We start from the raw sequence: 12095 nt of genomic DNA, 5'->3' as shown, positions 1-12095 counted from the left end.
AGTATCTTGCATTTTTCAATAAGCCTTCTAAACGCGTTTCGAGGTTCCCAGACCTCTTCCTCAGTAGCCAAGTTTCAAACACCATAAGGTCTTTCCTTTTATACCTATTACAAGTTACTTGGAAAACCCGGATCCAGCTGTAGATTACTTTAAAGACCCGGCAGAAAACAGTTCCTGATTCTTCATAGTTGTAATGTTTTATCACATTGTTAACACAGAATGAAAAATAAAAAAAATTCTATATAAATGATCAATATAGGTTATCAGTGATTACATAAAAACATAGAAACATAGAATGTGTCGGCAGATAAGAACCATTTGACCCATCTAGTCTGCCCAATATACTGAATACTATGGATAGCCCCCGGCCCTATCTTATATGAAGGATGGCCTTATGCCTATCCCATGCATGCTTAAACCCCTTCACTGTATTTGCAGCTACCACTTCTGCAGGAAGGCTATTCCATGAATCCACTACTCTCTCAGTAAAGTAATACTTCCTTATATTACTTTTAAACCTTTGCCCCTCTAATTTAAAACTGTGTCCTCTTGTGGTAGTTTTTCTTCTTTTAAATATGCTCTCTTCCTTTACCGAGTTGATTCCCTTTATGTATTTAAAAGTTTCTATCATATCCCCTCTGTCTCTTCTTTCTTCCAAGCTATACATATTAAGGTCCTTTAACCTTTCCTGGTAAGTTTTATCCTGCAATCCATGTACTAGTTTAGTAGCTCTTCTCTGAACTCTCTCTAGAGTATCTATATCCTTCTGGAGATATGGCCTCCAGTACTGCGCACAATACTCCAAGTGAGGTCTCACCAGTGTTCTGTACAGCGGCATAAACACTTCACTCTTTCTACTGCTTATACCTCTCCCTATACATCCAAGCATTCTGCTGGCATTTCGTGCTGCTCTATTACATTGTCTTCCCACCTTTAAGTCTTCTGAAATAATTACTCCTAAATCCCTTTCCTCAGATACTGAGGTCAGGACTGTGTCAAATATTCTATATTCTGCCCTTGGGTTTTTACGCCCCAGGTGCATTATCTTGCACTTATCCACATTAAATTTTAGTTTCCAGAGTTCTGACCATTCTTCTAGTTTTCCTAAATCCTTTTCCATTTGGCGTTTCCCTCCAGGAACATCAACCCTGTTACATATCTTTGTGTCATCAGCAAAAAGACAAACCTTACCAGCGAGGCCTTTTGCAATATCACTTATGAAGATATTAAACAAAATCGGTCCCAGTACAGATCCCTGTGGAACCCCACTGGTAACATTACCTTGTTTAGAATGTTCTCCATTGACTACAACCCTCTGATTGTCTGTCACTCAGCCACTGCCTTATCCACTCAACAATATGGGAGTCCATGCTCAATGACTGCAGTTTATTGATAAGTCTTCTATGTGGGACAGTGTCAAAAGCCTTACTAAAATCTAGATATGCGATGTCTACTGCACCTCCACCGTCTATTATTTTATTCACCCAGTCAAAAAAATCTATAAGATTTGTTTGACATGATCTCCCTGAAGTAAACCCATGTTGTTTTTCATCTTGCAATCCATGGGATTTTAGATGTTCCACAATCCTATCCTTTAATAGGGTTTCCATTAATTTGCCTACTATTGATGTCAGACTCACTGGTCTATAGTTGCTCGATTCCTCCCTACTACCTTTCTTGTGAATGGGCACGACATTTGCCAATTTCCAATCTTCCGGGAAGACTCCTGTTACTAATGATTGGTTAAATAAATCTGTTAACGGTTTTGCCAGCTCACCACTAAGCTCTTTTAATAATTTTGGGTGTATCTCATCAGGCCCCTGTGACTTATCTGTCTTCACCTTAGACAGCAAACTTAGAACATCTTCCTCTGTAAAGATACATGCATCAAACGATTTCATAGTCATTCATTCTAGTGGAGGTCCTTCTCCTTTTTCTTTTGTAAAAACTGAACAGAAGTATTCATTAAGGCAGTCGGCTAGCCCTTTATTCTCTTCTACATACCTTCCGTCCTTTGTTTTTAATTTAGTTATTCCTTGTTTTAATTTCCTTTTTTCATTTATATATCTGAAGAATGTCTTATCCCCTTTTTTCATAGACTGAGCTAGTTTTTCTTCTGCCTGCGCTTTAGAAGTTCTTATAACTTGCTTGGCCTCTCTCTGCCTAATCTTGTAGATTTCCTTATCTTCATTGCTCTGGTTTTTTTTATAATTACAAAATGCTAGCTTTTTATTTTTAATGATTTGGGCCACTTCTGCTGAGTACCACATTGGTCTCCTCCTTTTTTTGCTTTTACTGACAAGTCTAGTACTATAGATACTTCTTATCTATACTTCTTATCTATAGTGTTATTTATCATATAACTATCTCTATATTTTGCACGAAAACAATTATTACTCATATTATACCCTTATGCACATAGAATGAGTGAAAGTACTCAATGATATTGCACAAATCTGTTAAATGAATGTAAGAAACTCTTTGTAATGGTAAACATTAAATCTTATGTTGTTTTTTTAATTATTTTTTAATTATTTTTTATTTATTTATTGCCATCTTTATCTTGAGCTATTCATAGAAGGATAGCGAAAACTAAAAGGAACTTGAGAGTTGTAAAAAGACTATGGGGTGGGTGCCCTTTGCAGATGGGACATCGGAGTCAGGCTGTTTTACTAGCAGTCCGAACTCCCCTTGGTGGGGAGCCCCCACCCCACCTAGAAAAAAAATTCCAGCTACTAAAAGAACATGCACATCAAAATTATGGAAAGTAAATCCTTTGACCTAAAACCAAAGTGTGTCATCTGGTCCATTCATATCTCATACCAAATGTCTTGTAGATATAAATAGAAATGTCCTTCCACCACCAAAAAGGAAGTTCCTGAAAATGGGAAATCCAAGATTAAGAAACAGTATGCCCTGCCCTGCAGCTTCTCTGCCCCACCTCATAAATCTCTTTAAATGGTGAGTCCTTCAGCTGGATTGTGCATATCTCCAGTGCTCAGCAGATATGGCACCTGTGACCGTCTCTCTCGTTCTTCTCATTCTTTGCTGTGCAGGAGCATTAGCAGACACCAATGCCAAACCCCCACCAGGTAATCCTACTAAGCATGCTGATGTGTCACAGGGATAAATTGAGAACTTCTAAGTGGCATCTAAGGGATGGTTCCCATATTTCACTTGTTTCTGGCTAATTGCTTGTGCTGAATATAACTGATGACCAGGATGGGTTCTTGTCTCATGTCCGTAGCTGCACTGGGAAATTTTGCCTGCATAGGAAGAGGTCCAGTGGTAAAACTCTCGGCTCTTTGATACATTTTAATATTTCAGAAATCTTTGTCATGATCCTTCCCTGTCATCGTCTCCATATCTTCACTGTTTTTCCTCTTCCTCTATTTTCTTTAAGTCTATTGAGCATCACAGTCCAGAATAACATGAACGTTTTTTTTCTTGATTCAGTCAAGACTCCACTAATTTTTCTCCAAAGTCTACATATATCCTTCCCTTTCAACACATGTCTACACCAACATTAAACCTTTAATAGGTCACCATGCGGGTCTCTTATAGCTAGATCAGAAATGCTTTCTAAACACTGAGAAACATTTACCATGTGTCTGACCAGTAGAGCACATTTTTGCCATAGACGTGTTCATTATTGTCACCATTAAAGAGATTTCTGGACGTACAGATTAAAGAGGTTGTGTCGTGGTGATGCCTGCTCATCCAATCACTTTTCGAAAGTGGTTATCCTACTTGACAATTAAGCAGGCATCACTTGGTATTTATTGGGTATTGAGACTGTACCAGGAAGTAGAAAGCAGTGGGGGTCAGGTAAGTGTCAGAATGCAAAAACTCCTCATAATCCCTGTATAAACTATTTCTAATTAATTTTTCCATTCCCATTCCACAACCGCTTTTGTTCATAATAAATACTGTCTACTAAAGAGGTTGTATGCTTTGGACAATACCTTTATGTTAGAAGGATCTCATAAAACGGTGAATCTGTGGAATAGACTTCCTCGGGACATGGTCACAGCAGGAACAGTGGACAGTTTCAAAAAGGGTTTAGATGAATTCTAAATTCCTTCTGGGATTCACGTCCCCACCTATCCTTTGGTTGAACTTGATGGACTTATGTATTTTTTCAACTGTATTAACTACTAGCTGAAGGACACGACTTCGCTCAAGTATATTTAATCTATTTAATTTAATGTTTGTGTGTGTCGTTAAAAGATATCAACACTATCCACTATAACAGTGACATCGACAGTACTCCGCCCCCAAAACAGTGACTTCCACAGCCTCCAACCCCTTAACACTGACCCCCCTACAGTGCCCTGTCCCTTAAAATTGGACCTCCACAGCAGCCCACCCCCTTAACTTTTACCTTTACAGCTGCCTTCCCCTTTAACAGTAACTTTCACAGCATACCACTCCCTTGACAGCGACCTCCATAGGGGCCCGCCCCCTTAACAGTGGCCTTTACCGGATCAGGGGCATATCCTTTTGATTAGCTCACTCTAAGACAGCAGCACTGTACTGTACTCTGAGCTGCAGGGAGAAAGTCACCCTCCCTCTCACCTCTGCAGCTGACAGAAGTTGATTTTTACCTTCAATTTTTCAATCCCCGTCGGCTCAGGAGTGGGAGGGGGTGTGGTCTAACCAGGTAAGTGTGTGGCTTAGCGTGACTTGTGGGCAGAGTTTTAAGTCTTTTGAGGGTGGACACATTGTGGCAGGGGGCGTGTCTGGGCTCCTTCCTGCAAGAGTGACGCCCCTCTGGGCACCTTACTGGCTCATTTGCATACCAAATAAACTGGATTTTCAGAGGATAAAAACATCTTGAAATAAGGTACTAAGTGCTATTAGGCCATGTCTTTACCTCAATAGCAATTATCCTGATGACAGATTTCCTTTAAAGCTCTCCTACAGCAGTGAAGAGAAATAGCTGGGTTGTTATGGAAACCTGGAGTAAAACTGTGTATGTGGAGGCTGGAGGACCTGCGAGCTTCTATTGGCTGATAAGGGTCATGTGATCAAGCTTCTGTTGGCTAATGAATTTTTTGGGAATATCTCAGGAACTGTACATGCTAGAGAGCTGAGAGCTCCCTAGACACCTGGTGTACATGTGTGCCAAATTTCGTGATTGTAAATGCGATGGCACAGATTCCTTTAGCGGACATACACACACACACACATACACTCAGCTTTATATATTAGATGTATATACATGGAAAATCTGTCCACCAGGAATAAAGCCGGTGACAGATGGCACAATGTGACGAGCATTCTGATTTTTTTTTTAACCTTGTTGATAACACATCAGTATCTGCATGATACGTTTTTGACGTTTAAACCTCTTTAATTACAGAAAAACCAGGAATATGCCCACCAAGTCTATTAATAGGCTGTGTTGAACCTGTGCCTGATTTGTGCAAATTTGACAAAGACTGCCTTGGGAAAGAGAAGTGCTGCTTCTATAAATGCAATAAAGAATGCAAGGATCCCATCAAGTGTAAGTTCAATTGAAACCAAACTCAACAAGTAGATGGAGCTCATTATTAGACAGGATTTGTCACCTGGTGAAGGAATCTGACAGCTGTATGGTTACATGACCAGCTCCACCTGATCTGCCAAAATCTGCTTCCCCACAAACACATCTCAGAGGTAAATTCAGCTTCACTGGTGGCAGGCAGCCCAGCAATTATCAGGACTGTAACTGCATCACATGACTGTGAGGACTAACGCAAGGAGCACATTAATGTTCCAAAGTGTGGACCTGTGAGCACTTCATGTGTCATCATATGAGAGCTCCACAAGGTTCTGTGTGCTCCTCTAGAAGTAATGTTTCTACTGCCATTACATACATTTCCATTAGGTACATAGATATTATACAGTACCTGTACTGATCCTGAGTTACATCCTGTATTATACCCCAGAGCTGCACTCACTATTCTGCTGGTGCAGTCACTGTGTACATACATTACATTACTTATCCTGTACTGATCCTGAGTTACATCCTGTATTATACTCCAGAGCTGCACTCACTATTCTGCTGGTGCAGTCACTGTGTACATACATTACTTATCCTGTACTGATTTTGAGTTTCATCCTGTATTATACTCCAGAGCTGCACTCACTATTCTGCTGGTGCAGTCACTGTGTACATACATTACATTAATTATCCTGTACTGATCCTGAGTTACATCCTGAATTATACTCCAGAGGTGTACTCACTATTCTGCTGGTGCAGTCACTGTGTACATACATTATATTACTTATCCTGTACTGATTTTGAGTTTCATCCTGTATTATACTCCAGAGCTGCACTCACTATTCTGCTGGTGCAGTCACTGTGTACATACATTACATTACTTATCCTATACTGATCCTGAGTTACATCCTGTATTATACCCCAGAGCTGCACTCACTATTCTGCTGGTGCAGTCACTGTGTACATACATTACATTACTTATCCTGTACTGATCCTGAGTTACATCCTGTATTATACTCCAGAGCTGCACTCACTATTCTGCTGGTGCAGTCACTGTGTACATACATTACATTACTTATCCTGTACTGATCCTGAGTTACATCCTGTATTATACTCCAGAGCTGCACTCACTATTCTGCTGGTGCAGTCACTGTGTACATACATTACATTACTTATCCTGTACTGATCCTGAGTTACATCCTGTATTATACTCCAGAGCTGCACTCACTATTCTGCTGGTGCAGTCACTGTGTACATACATTACATTACTTACCCTGTACTGATCCTGAGTTACATCCTGTATTATACTCCAGAGCTGCACTCACTATTCTGCTGGTGCAGTCACTGTGTACATTACATTACTTATCCTGTACTGATCCTGAGTTACATCCTGTATTATACTCCAGAGCTGCACTCACTATTCTGCTGGTGAAGTCACTGTGTACATACATTACATTACTTACCCTTTACTGATCCTGAGTTACATCCTGTATTATACTCCAGAGCTGCACTCACTATTCTGCTGGTGCAGTCACTGTGTACATTACATTACTTATCCTGTACTGATCCTGAGTTACATCCTGTATTATACTCCAGAGCTGCACTCACTATTCTGCTGGTGCAGTCACTGTATACATACATTACATTACTTATCTTGTACTGATCCTGAGTTACATCCTGTATTATACTCCAGAGCTGCACTCACTATTCTGCTGGTGCAGTCACTGTGTACATTACATTACTTATCCTGTACTGATCCTGAGTTACATCCTGTATTATACTCCAGAGCTGCACTCACTATTCTGCTGGTGCAGTCACTGTATACATACATTACATTACTTACCCTGTACTGATCCTGAGTTACATCCTGTATTATACTCCAGAGCTGCACTCACTATTCTGCTGGTGCAGTCACTGTGTACATTACATTACATTACTTATCCTGTACTGATCCTGAGTTACATCCTGTATTATACCCCAGAGCTGCACTCACTATTCTGCTGGTGCAGTCACTGTGTACATTACATTACTTATCCTGTACTGATCCTGAGTTACATCCTGTATTATACTCCAGAGCTGCACTCACTATTCTGCTGGTGCAGTCACTGTATACATACATTACATTACTTATCCTGTACTGATCCTGAGTTACATCCTGTATTATACCCCAGAGCTGCACTCACTATTCTGCTGGTGCAGTCACTGTGTACATTACATTACTTATCCTGTACTGATCCTGAGTTACATCCTGTATTATACCCCAGAGCTGCACTCACTATTCTGCTGGTGCAGTCACTGTGTACATACATTACATTACTTATCCTGCACTGATCCTGAGTTACATCCTGTATTATACACCAGAGCTGCACTCACTATTCTGCTGGTGCAGTCACTGTGTACATACATTACATTACTTATCCTGTACTGATCCTGAGTTACATCCTGTATTATACTCCAGAGCTGCACTCACTATTCTGCCATTTTCTGGATATCACTATCATTGATGCCGCTCTTCCAGTCAATCGAGATATGTAGTGTAGTTACTTTGTGATTTATCTTTCTGTAGTTACATCTGGAAGTCTAAATCAATGATTATTATTTTTTCTCCAGAGAAGCCCGAGACATGCCCACCACCATTGAGCTTATTTGGGGGACCAATGCAACATGGAAAACATGGTGGTGACTGTCGTGATTGTCCGGGAAAAATAGGAGGATCCAGCTTTTTGCATCTCCGTCCCTCACAGCGGAGGACACATCGCTGATCAGCCTCAGTAATTCTCTCTTCTCGCGGCTTTTCCTTCTCTAGTTGCAGATAAACCTGGAGGTGACAGCGGTGAAGACCCTCAGGGCCGGATCCGCTGCCCCAGGTGCTAAGTCTGAATACACCCCCATTAAAGGCAGATTTCTCCTCCTTCTCAGCGATCATAGTGACATTTATCAATGTAATAAAGCAGAAGATGAAAAATGAGACTAAGATGTATCATTGACCGTCCATTGTGATGCATCAAATTATTACTGGTGGCCGAGAAATGTAATTCCTGCTGATTGACCCTGACATCAGACCCTGCAGTCTAGAGCAGGGCGAGGTCCTGGTGGTCAGAGGTGAGGACTGCGCTCAACCAGACTCATGTGCTGAACCAGTAAATACAGACGGAGCACAATGTATAAGTATCTGGAATTTGTATACAGACAACAGCACAGAACAAATAGAATCTCCAAATTATGAAAACACAGGGACTACATAACACCTTCATGCCATGACTAAATAACACCACCATACAGTGACTGGATAACACCGCATACAGTTACAGGATAACACCACCATACAGTGACTGATTAACTCCTCTATACAGTGACCGGATAACACCTACATACACTGACTAAATAACGCCTCAATACAGTGACGGGATAACTCCACCATACAGTGACTGCATAACTCCACATTACAGTGACTAGATATCGCCACCATACAGTGCCTGGATAACACCTCCATACAGTGACTGGATAACACCACCATACAGAGACTGGATATCACCACCATCAAGTGACTGGATAACACCGCCATACAGTGACTGGAAAACACCGCCATACAGTGACTGAATATCACCAACCTACAGTGACTGGAAAACACCACCATGCAGTGACTGGAAAACACCTCCATACAGTGAATGGATAACACCAACATACAGTGATTGTGTAACTCCTCCATACAGTGACCGGATAACACCAACATACAGTGACCGGATAACACCTTCATACAGTGACTGGATAACACCACCATATAGTGACCGGATAACACCAACATACAGTGACCGGATAACACCTTCATACAGTGACTGGATAACACCACCATACAGTGACTAGATAAAACCTCCAAACAGTGACATGATAACACCACCATACAGTGACCGGATAACACCTTCATACAGTGACTGGATAAAACCACCATATAGTGACCGGATAACACCAACATACAGTGACCGGATAACACCTTCATACAGTGACTGGATAACACCACCATACAGTGACTAGATAAAACCTCCAAACAGTGACATGATAACACTACCCTACAGTGACTGGAAAACACCACCATAAAGTGACTGAATAACACCTCTAAATAGTGACTAGATAACACCACCATATAGTGACAGGATAACAACTCCATACATTGACTGTATAAGACCACCATACAGTGACTGGATAACACCACCATACAGTGACTGAAAACACCTCCATACAGTGACTGAAAACACCTCCATACAGTGACTGAAAACACCTCCATACAGTGACTGGATAACACCTCCATACAGTGATTAGGTAACTCCTACATACAGTAAATGGATAACACCACAATGCAGTGACTGGATAACACCACCATACAGTGACTGGATAACACCTCCATACAGTGACTGGATAACACCTCCATACAGTGACTGGATAACACCACCATATAGTGACTGGATAACACCTCCATACAGTGACTTGGTAACACCACAATGCAGTGACTGGATAAAACCAACATGCAGAGACTGGATAACACTTACATACAGTGACTGGATAACACTTCCATATAATCACTGGATAACACCTCCACACAGTGACTGGATAACACCACCATGCAGTGATTGGGTAACTCCTCCATACAGTGACTGGATATCTACACCATACAATGACTGGATAACACCACCATACAGTGACTGGATAACACCACCAAACAGTGACTGGATAACACTTCCATATAATCACTGGATAACACCTCCATACAGTGACTGGATAACACCACCATGCAGTGATTGGGTAACTCCTCCATACAGTGACTGGATAACACCTCCATACAATGACTGGATAACACCACCATACAGTGACTGTACAACATCTCTATACAGTGACTGGATAACACCTCCATAAACCCTCCATATAGTGAATGAATAACACCACATTCAAGTGACTAAATAACACCTCCACACAGTGACTGGATAACACCTCCATACAGTGACAGGATATCACCAACCTACAGTGACTGGAAAACACCACCATACAGTGACTGGAAAACACCTCCATACAGTGACCTTATAACACCTCCATACAGTGAATGGATAACACCACCATACAGTGATTGGGTAACTCCTCCATACAGTGACTGGATAACACCACCATACAGAGACTGGATATCACCACCATATAGTGACTGGATAACACCGCCATACAGTGACTGGAAAACACCACCATACAGTGACTGGATAACACCACCATACAGCGACTGGATAACACTTCCATATAGTCACTGGATAGCACCTCCATATAGTGACTGGATAAAACTACCATACAGTGACTGGATAACACCTCCAAACAGTGACAGGATAACACCGCCATACAGTGACGGGATAACACCACCATACAGTGACGGGATAACACCACCATATAGAGACTGGATATCACCACCATACAGTGACTGGATAACACTTCCATATAGTCACTGGATAACACCTCCATACAGTGACTGGATAACACTTCCATATAGTCACTGGATAGCACATCCATATAGTGACTGGATAAAACTACCATACAGTGACAGGATAACACCACCCTACAGTGACTGGATAACACCACCATACAGTGACTGGATAACACCACCTTACAGTGACTGCATAATACCACCATACAGTGACTGAATAACTCCTCTATATAATGACTGAATAACACCACCATACAGTCACTGGATAACACCTCCATACAGTGACTGGATAACACCTCCATACAGTGACTGGATAACACCACCATAAAACCTCCATATAGTGAATGAATAACACCACAATCAAGTGACTGAATAACACCTACATACAGTGACTAAATAACACCTCCACACAGTGACTGGATAACACCACCATACAGTGACTGTGTAACACCACCATACAGTGACGGGATAACACCACCATATAGTGACTGGATAAAACTACCATACAGTGACGGGATAACACCACCATACAGAGACTGGATATCACCACCATACAGTGACTGGATAACACTTCCATATAGTCACTGGATAACACTTCCATATAGTCACTGAATAGCACCTCCATATAGTGACTGGATAAAACTACCATACAGTGACAGGATAACAACACCATACAGTGACGGGATAACACCACCATACAGTGACGGGATAACACCACCATACAGTGACTGGATAAAACTACCTTACAGTGACTGAATAACACCACCATACAGTGACTGGATAACACCTCCATACAGTGACTGGATAACACCACCATAAATTGACTGGATATCACCTCCATACAGTGACTGGATAACACCTCCATACAGTGAATGGTTAACACCACCATGCAGTGATTGGGTAACTCCTCCATACAGTGACTGGATAACACCTCCATACAGTGACTGGATAACACCTCCATACAGTGACTGGATAACACCACCATATATTGACTGGATAACACCTCCATACAGTGACTGTACAACATCTCTATACAGTGACTGGATAACTCCTCCATAAAACCTCCATATAGTGAATGAATAACACCACAATCAAGTGACTGGATAACACCTCCACACAGTGACTGGATAACACCACCATATAGTGACTGGA

At 41.4% G+C, this 12095-nt stretch overlaps 1 long non-coding RNA gene across 1 annotated transcript; it reads left to right on the top strand.

Moving 5' to 3' along the window:
• The first annotated feature begins 2945 nt into the window (after positions 1–2945).
• Positions 2946–8178, top strand: LOC120997034. Its single transcript, XR_005778044.1, has 3 exons — positions 2946–3092; positions 5366–5509; positions 8099–8178. It is a non-coding gene; the product is annotated as an uncharacterized LOC120997034 (long non-coding RNA).
• Positions 8179–12095: the final 3917 nt, after the last annotated feature.

This window comes from Bufo bufo, chromosome 4, assembly GCF_905171765.1.
Source record: "Bufo bufo chromosome 4, aBufBuf1.1, whole genome shotgun sequence".
NCBI lineage: Eukaryota > Metazoa > Chordata > Amphibia > Anura > Bufonidae > Bufo > Bufo bufo.
Note: the sequence above shows the minus strand (reverse complement) of the source record. Positions and strands in the feature narration are given on the sequence as shown.